Genomic DNA, 8,879 nt, shown 5'->3' with positions numbered 1-8,879 from the left:
ATGTTTCCACCGGAGGGCCACGCTGAGGCGACGGGTAGCTGGAAATCCTCCGGAGAGGAGTGTCACCAGATTTTTTCAGTCACAAAGGTAGCGTAAGGAAAGGAATTCAGAAAACGGGGACCTCAGAAAACTGTCTAGCACTCAAGAAAATGGACTAAGTTTTTTCCCACAGCTCAAAAGATGGGTTCCTGACTGTGTGGTATTTGCTTCGAACTGACGATAATATAGCGCCTAGTTCGGAGCCTATGACTAATGTGTGCAATATGAATAATGTGTACAATCATAATTATATTCCTAAAATCCCACAGATCAAGAGATCTCTTCAATTATCAAACGTATTCGCATGACATTTCGTACATAGTCTCGTGTTAATACTGACTATGACACGGTTTTGAAACAATTTGCAGCCTAAACGCCGCAATTCGCAAAAGCCGCAAGCTTTTCATTAAACCGGATACTAGAAATAACACACAAAGACTTCCTGAATTTTTAAAGCATATTTTCTTTCTTTTTTTTTTCCCCCTTAGTCAATTTATTTTTAATTGGCCATTATTCATTAAGAGTTCCTTTAAGACACTGTCTAAATAAAAAATAATAAAAAATTTGCTTTAATAGCATCAAAAAGATAATGCTAGAGTTTATTTCTTGTGTTGAGAGAGAGAGAGAGAGAGAGACAGAGAGAGAAAGAGAAAGAGAGAGAGAGAGAGAACAAGGAATTATAATAATTTCGCTCGTGTACGTCAGTAGACTTAAGAGAACAAAATGAATGTAATGAGGGGAAAGGGAATGAGACATTCAACTGGGGCCTTTGGAAAATGCATTTGTTTCCTCTAGGCCTGAGACTGATGGTTTAAAGAAGTGTTTGCCTTATCTAATACTGTACATTGCTGACCTTATCTAACACTGTACATTGCTGACATTATCTAATACTGTACATTGCTGGCCTGAGACTGATGGTCTAAAGAAATGTTTGCCTTATCTAATACTGTACATTGCTGACCTTATCTAATACTGTACATTGCTGACCTTATCTAATACTGTACATTGTTTGCCTTATCTAATACTGTACATTGCTGACCTTATCTAATACTGTACATTGCTTGCCTTATCTAATACTGTACATTGCTGACCTTATCTAATACTGTACATTGCTGACCTTATCTAATACTGTACATTGCTTGCCTTATCTAATACTGTACAGTGCTGGCCTGAGACTGATGGTCTAAAGAAGTGTTTATCTTATCTAATACTGTACATTGCTGGCCTGAGACTGATGGTCTAAAGAAGTGTTTGCCTTATCTAATACTGTACATTGCTGACCTTATCTAATACTGTACATTGCTGACCTTATCTAATACTGTACATTGCTGACCTTATCTAATACTGTACATTGCTGACCTTATCTAATACTGTACATTGCTGACCTTATCTAATACTGTACATTGCTGGCCTGAGACTGATGGTCTGAAGAAATGTTTGCCTTATCTAATACTGTACATTGCTGACCTTATCTAATACTGTACATTGCTGGCCTGAGACTGATGGTCTAAAGAAATGTTTGCCTTATCTAATACTGTACATTGCTGACCTTATCTAATACTGTACATTGCTGGCCTGAGACTGATGGTCTAAAGAAATGTTTGCCTTATCTAATACTGTACATTGCTGGCCTGAGACTGATGGTCTAAAGAAATGTTTGCCTTATCTAATACTGTACATTGCTGGCCTGAGACTGATGGTCTAAAGAAATGTTTGCCTTATCTAATACTGTACATTGCTGACCTTATCTAATACTGTACATTGCTGGCCTGAGACTGATGGTCTAAAGAAATGTTTGCCTTATCTAATACTGTACATCGCTGGCCTGAGACTGATGGTCTAAAGAAATGTTTGCCTTATGTAATACTGTACATTGCTGACCTGAGACTGATGGTCTAAAGAAATGTTTGCCTTATCTAATACTGTACATTGCTGGCCTGAGACTGATGGTCTAAAGAAATGTTTGCCTTATCTAATACTGTACGTTGCTGGCCTTATGATTAAAGGATACAAAAAAAAGATGTTGCGGTCATAATTAACACTATAAACTTTAAACATGAACATATCAACGGACGTAGCCGGTGTCTAATGCTAGTCTTATCTTATAAATTATAGACATTCCTTCAAAAGAGACGATAATGACGTCCTTAGCCTATCCATATGTTGGCCAAGCCCTGCATGTTAGAGACTTAAACTCTTCTAAGTCGTTGGTTTTCTTGGGCTGATTCAGGCAACCCGTTCCATGCTCTAATGACACTAGGAAAGCAAAGGGAGCAAAATGCACATTTGAAACTTATATTTGTTGTATATCAGTGAATTTACACACACACACATACACATATATATGTATATTGAAATTCAAATATGAACATTATTATATTATTATTATCAAATTGATTAACTTGTTGGTAAAATTCTTCCCTTTTATGAAGCCACTGTAATCAGATTGACATTGAACGGTACCCAACACTGTTATAGTGTCTTCAGAATCAATCTAACACCTCAAATTAGTTCACAAAGCAGAATGGTCTAAGTAGCCTAATATCTGTCCACAACAGGCTACCACAGACGAGCAGACGCGATAGTTTTTCCCTGGGAAAACAGTACGCTTTTTTTCATTATGCCAGATTTTCTTTTTCTGTATTCCTGAGTGAAAGTTGTTTTTTTTTTTTTTTTGTTTTTTAATCCTGCCAGGTTGTCCCTTGGTTTTGTTCAATCTTGGCTAACAGAATTGAAATGTCTTAAAACTCGAGTCAACTTGACAGCTCGCTGATTCAAATGACAAATGCTGACAGCCGGGAATCATGGTCTCTTTGTTTGGCTGCTTTTTTTAAACTATTGGCTTCCAAATAATATGCGGGTTTTGTTCAATTTGTCTCGATCACAAAAGAATGCTCTCCCTCGACAGAAAAAAAAATGTTTTTAAAATTTCGTTGAAAGAAAGGTTAGTTGTTTTTATTATAATGTAACCACAGTCACCCAAAGTAACCCCCTTTTTTTTAGTCCATTAGAAAAAGTCAACAATGGAGACAGAATTACTTTCCCTAGATATTTAGACAATATCAGGCAGTAGAATGTACTTCCTTGACACTGGAGGAGTGACGTCTGCTCCCAGAAAGTTGGTAGAATGTGAAGCGCCAAACCTTCATACCGACCTGATCTTAGCGCCCCCCCTCCCCCAATTGTTATCTAGTTGGGTCTGCTGACTGGTGAGGCCATTTCTAGTGAGTCTGCTGACTGGTGAGGCCATTTCTAGTGAGTCTGCTGACTGGTGAGGCCATTTCTAGTGAGTCTGCCTTGACAAAACCTAACACGTAGAGAGATGACTGCGAAAGTTATTTACTCTGACCTACAAAGACATCACCGCAATAGAAGCTCACTGTAAGGAACCAACACACGTTCCAAATGTGAGGAAATAAGAAAGGGAGGGGAGTGGATTGGTCATGTACACAAAGTAACGAAATAATCTAGCAGACGACGAGTATGGACATTCAATAATATTTTAAAGAAAGTCATAAAATCCTCTGTTAACCTTCAAGTTGGATTAAGGTCTGTTAAGGTTTGAAACTGCGGAATGCTCCCCCCCCCCCCCACATACTCAAGAGCTCTATACCGCCGGGTAGGATTTTTCCATATGGTAGGAAGTGGATCTTTGGTTCCGTCTGAAGGTTCTGTCTGAAGGTTCTGTCTGACGGTTCCTCTGAAGTTGGAGCTTCGCCAATGCTATACGTGTTGTAGTCCAGTGTACAGCGGCGGACAGATCGAAAATCAAGGAAACAGTCCGGGAAAAATGTCTGTGGTGAATTATGTCTTATAAAATTTGTGTGAGTGTGTTTTGTTAAAATTTTTCTGAAGAGTATTGCTCCGCCTTCACTTCCCATCCTAATTAAATGTACAGCTTCCAGATAGTCCCACGTACCGTTAGATAGGCGTACTCACTGGTAGGCGGTCACGTGGTGTCCCTAAAACTAGCCGTTGGGCCGACAGGTGAGTGGAAGTCTGTGGAGATGGGCTTCAGACTGGGTTTTATACACACACACACAAACAAAAATTAAATATATATATATATAAACTATACGGAGAACTGCCTGATCAGGAAACCACTGAAAGTTAATCTTCGATATAGGATTACTGATCTGAACCCTCCGACATGTAAAATGAGAACGAATAATACAATATAATATGGGGATTCCTTATGTTTATAGAAATGACATTCATGGCAGGACAGACTAGAAGACACGAATCTTCTTTTCATCTCGAGAAAGTCCGTGATGATTCTAATAGTCCATGTTGATAACTCTTGATCTGGAGTCTTATCAAACAGGAAGATATCTGTACTAATGACATTAGGTCTTCTAATACGGAACCTGGGAGCTATGGTACAGACGTCATCACTGTGCACTGCGATAGCAGAATTGTACGCAAAAATACGAAACAGTGGGGCTTACATGACGGGCTTATACAACAGAGGCTTACATGACAGATGGGCTTACACAACAGAGGGGCTTACCTAACGAATTAGCTTATGGAACATATCGCATTGCGTTTGGACGTTTCGTTGGTAGTAAGTCAAACCTTCAAGACTTGAATATGACTTTAAACACATTAAAGTGAGATATAACACTTTATGCTAGGACTTTGAAACACAAGACATCACAGTTCAAACACATTCAACTATTACTTGAACACATCAAAGTAATACTTGAACACATCAAAGTAAGACTTGAACACATCAAAGTAAGACTTGAACACATCAAAGTAAGACTTGAACATATCAAAGTAAGACTTGAACACATCAAAGTAAGACTTGAACACATCAAAGTAAGACTTGAACACATCAAAGTAATACTTGAACACATCAAAGTAAGACTTGAACATATCAAAGTAAGACTTGAACATATCAAAGTAAGACTTGAACACATCAAAGTAAGACTTGAACACATCAAAGTAAGACTTGAACACACGAAAGTAAGACTTGAACACATCAAAGTAAGACATAAGCCCATGAAAGTAAGACAAAAAGTAAAACTTAAACACATGAAGTAAAATGTCAACACTAAACAGTAGACCAAATGACATAAATTAGAGCGAGGGGGGGGGGAGTGAGGGCGAGCACTGTTAGATATATTTAAACCTGTTCTTGGCCTTCTAACAAAAAAAATCCGTGCTCCCCTCTCCGCTCAACTGCAGCCCCTATACCTCCCCCTTCACATCTACTATAAAGCCCTCCCCCGCTTCACCTCCCAATCGCGCCTACCGCACTTGTGCCACTGTGTTTTTTTCAATTCCTTATTTCAGAGCCCCAAAATGTTGAATGGTGGGTTTTGAGCTAACCAGACAATGGGAAAGGTCTTTGAATGGTTTATCTCCCTGCCCCTATTGTGTCTCTATTGTGAAAAATATCAAACACTTGTCTCGCGGGCTTCAAAAACAGAATTACACAAAAGGCCTGTTTAAAATAGACTGAGAAAAGTAGAAGAAAAAAAAAGGGGGGGGGTACACTAAAAGGTAAATGGTTATAACAGAAACAGAGACGGGAGGTGGGGAGGGGTAGTGGGAGAGAGGACTAGGGGCCTTAAGATTGGGTGTTTGTAAAGTGGATGGCGAAGAGAGCGTGGGGAGAGGGGGGGGTTGGGCGCTGGGAGGAGGCACTGTGCTATTAAAAAATATATAGATTAGACTGCGAACTTAACAGCAGAGAATTGTAACTGTTTTGTTTGAAGGACACCGATGACAGGGGGAGGCTTACTCAGATTGACATTGTTTGTGAGGGGGAAAATGTTGTCCAAAGGCGGAGAGCCTTTTCTCGGTCTTTCCTGGTCAAGTGTATATTAACAAAGTCCGTCAGCGGCGATTATTTGGGGGAGGGCGACCGCTAACCACGCGGCGAAATCTGGATGAAATAATACGCTGTGTTGTTCCTGAGTAGGATATTAAACTTTGTTCATCTGACGCCATTGTGGATATCATTTGGACTTATCCCAGCTACAGCTGTATACTATTTGAATACATGGATTTAAACGAGCTTTAGCTGTCTCTCTGTGAACGTACAGTTCTCTTGTAGGGATACATGCTAAGGATACATTAGATACCTATTGTTCTGGAGGATATAGTGATATAGTTCTCGGTGCATGAGAAAGAGAAAGGTAAGACACTTAGAAATAGAGAAGGTGTGGGTGTTCTTTTTATTTGTTTCGCTAACAGACACGGTGTCTTCCTTAACGATCACTGTTTTTACAGCGTCATTGTTTAGAAGAGAGTAAGTTTGTGAACTAGTCACTGACATATACACCATTGATGAACTGTCATATGTCATGTTATTCTATCTATCTATCTATCTATCTATCTATCTATCTATCTATCTATCTATCTATCTATCTATCTATCTATCTATCTGTTTATTTGTTTGTGTCAATTTTCTACTAACTCTCAAGTGTAAATATAAATTGCCATTTTGTTTCCCGTCTGTTCGAAGTCTGTTTTCACCTTTAATTTTCTCTAGTGTGTCAAGCTTACTTTATAAATATGAAAAGATAAAATATCCAATGAAGTACAACATAATGCTTAATGACAGTAACCTACAGGACAAACAATTTCTAGTATGTGAGAAACAATGACAAAAGTGAAACTATCACAATCAAAACCGTTGGCACCACCTTGTCACTCCACAGGCCAAGACCATCAGTACCATCGTGGTCACGCTTTGTACCTTGCTGGACAAATAAGTCACTGCAATCTATTAAAACCTGTAAAGTATTTAAAAAGACTAAACACCAGCAATCCTAACCAGAGATGATATTTTCAGAAAAGCTTTGACTGCTAAACCGTGTGTTGCTTCCCCCTCTTGTTATTTTATCTCTGGGATTGTGTGGTTAGGGGTAGGGGAGACCATCACCGTCGTTTTATGAGGTCACCTGGTGACCCAAAGTGCCACCCGGCACACGTGGCCACAAAGACCTGTTGACTTGCTTGATCAAAACTTGACCTCTCCCCCTGTCTAGGTCGTTAAGGTCCCACCTCGTGCGACGGGCTCGTGGTCACAGCGTCTTGAAGTCAATGAATTCATCATTTGAACCTTTTAGACAGGCTTCTAAAATAGTCCTTAGATTTGGGTTGATAGGTCACTTGGTCTGCTTGGCCCTCGGTGCCGAGACATTTTGTTTGAAAGTTAGGCCCGTAGACCTGTGAGTGTAGGTAGGAGGTCCAGAAGTGGAAATTAAGAAATAGAACCAAACAATTTCTAATGTTATATTCAAGCTAAACCTTGAAAATCTTTGAATGAATCTTTAAAATGTTTTAATTGACAAATGTCGGTGACAAAGATTTTTGACGTTGGACTGACATGACATGTGTACCGCTGTATCGAGAAAAATAATCATTTTCTGAATTTTAGTTAAACTTACAATTAAAATTATATAATTATATTATTATATATTTTTTTTTTTATTATTTTATTATTTTATTATTATTTTATTAGCTATTATATTAAATATGCAATAAATTAAATTCTTATATCGAGTCACCCCATCCCCTATTCTTTAATGCCAAATGTAATTAATAGCAGAAATTTAAAAAAGGAGCGAGGACTCTTACACGATTAATCATTTACACTCCACCGTTTTAAAACAGAATAGTCAACTATGGCGACAAAGTTTATGTAATTGCACATGAATTTATCATAATTATCACAAGAAAGACTTTGTTTTGGAGAATTTAGAATTCATAAGAATTTTTTTAGTATAACAGTAACAATTTAACAATTGAGATGAACCCAAATATTGTTTTCCTAGTCGCCTTTTTCCAACCATTATTCAATCTGATATTTTTCTATTGTATAAATAAATTTGGAATTATAGCTCTCAGTTTATGCTTCAATCCAAAAAATACAAAGAATTTAGGGTAGAACCTAATTGGTCCACTAAATTTCTCCTCCCACTTCCGAAATTTGTTTGTTTAGAGCTTTCAATTCAATAGACCTATTGAACAAAATGTATCACTTACAAATGAGCTTTTTTTTTAAATATTATTTTTCGAATAAATCTGTGGGGTATCTTATCTTTTCAAGGAGCAAATGTGTAGTATTTTGTATTGTAGTAAGGGCCTATACATTCATATTAGAATATTTGTCAAGCAAAACATTATTCAAAAGGTCCTTGAAAATTAGATATTTTCGAGCGTTTAACCAGGCCTAAATTATTTTGTAACAATATTTTCAAGGTAGGTCATTCGTAGTGGGTTTTTTTTTTTTTGTTTTAGCCTTCTCTTGACAATTAATTTCTATAATTAATTCATTAGATGAAAATTTAAAACTAAATATATAAAAAAAAAAAAAAAAGAAAATTTAAGTGGCTTGAGAAGTTGATTTGAGTGTCCAGTGTCTAGTGTCTGTTCACTTGAGTGTCCAGTGTCTAGTGTCTGTTCACTTGAGTGTCCAGTGTCTATTGTCTGTTCACTTGAGTGTCCAGTGTCTATTGTCTGTTCACTTGAGTGTCCAGTGTCTATTGTCTGTTCACTTGAGTGTCCACTGTCTAGTGTCTGTTCACTTGAGTGTCCAGTGTCTAGTGTCTGTTCACTTGAGTGTCCAGTGTCTAGTGTCTGTTCACTTGAGTGTCCAGTGTCTATTGTCTGTTCACTTGAGTGTCCAGTGTCTATTGTCTGTTCACTTGAGTGTCCAGTGTCTATTGTCTGTTCACTTGAGTGTCCACTGTCTAGTGTCTGTTCACTTGAGTGTCCAGTGTCTAGTGTCTGTTCACTTGAGTGTCCAGTGTCTAGTGTCTGTTCACTTGAGTGTCCAGTGTCTAGTGTCTGTTCACTTGAGTGTCCAGTTTCTATTGTCTGTT

The 8,879-nt window shown here is 38.0% G+C and overlaps 1 protein-coding gene across 1 annotated transcript in view; it reads left to right on the top strand.

The window, feature by feature from the left end:
• Positions 1-5,650: 5,650 nt before the first annotated feature.
• The window catches only part of LOC106079956 (transcription factor SOX-5-like), a 163,281-nt gene continuing 160,052 nt past the window's right edge, over positions 5,651-8,879 (top strand). Inside the window, exon 1 of the mRNA XM_056043674.1 lies at positions 5,651-6,185. The gene's annotated coding sequence lies outside the window, so the exon portion shown is untranslated. The remainder of the gene's footprint in view (positions 6,186-8,879) is intronic.

The sequence above is a fragment of the Biomphalaria glabrata genome, chromosome 10 (assembly GCF_947242115.1).
Source record: "Biomphalaria glabrata chromosome 10, xgBioGlab47.1, whole genome shotgun sequence".
In the NCBI taxonomy this organism is placed as follows: Eukaryota; Metazoa; Mollusca; class Gastropoda; family Planorbidae; genus Biomphalaria; species Biomphalaria glabrata.
Note: the sequence above shows the minus strand (reverse complement) of the source record. Positions and strands in the feature narration are given on the sequence as shown.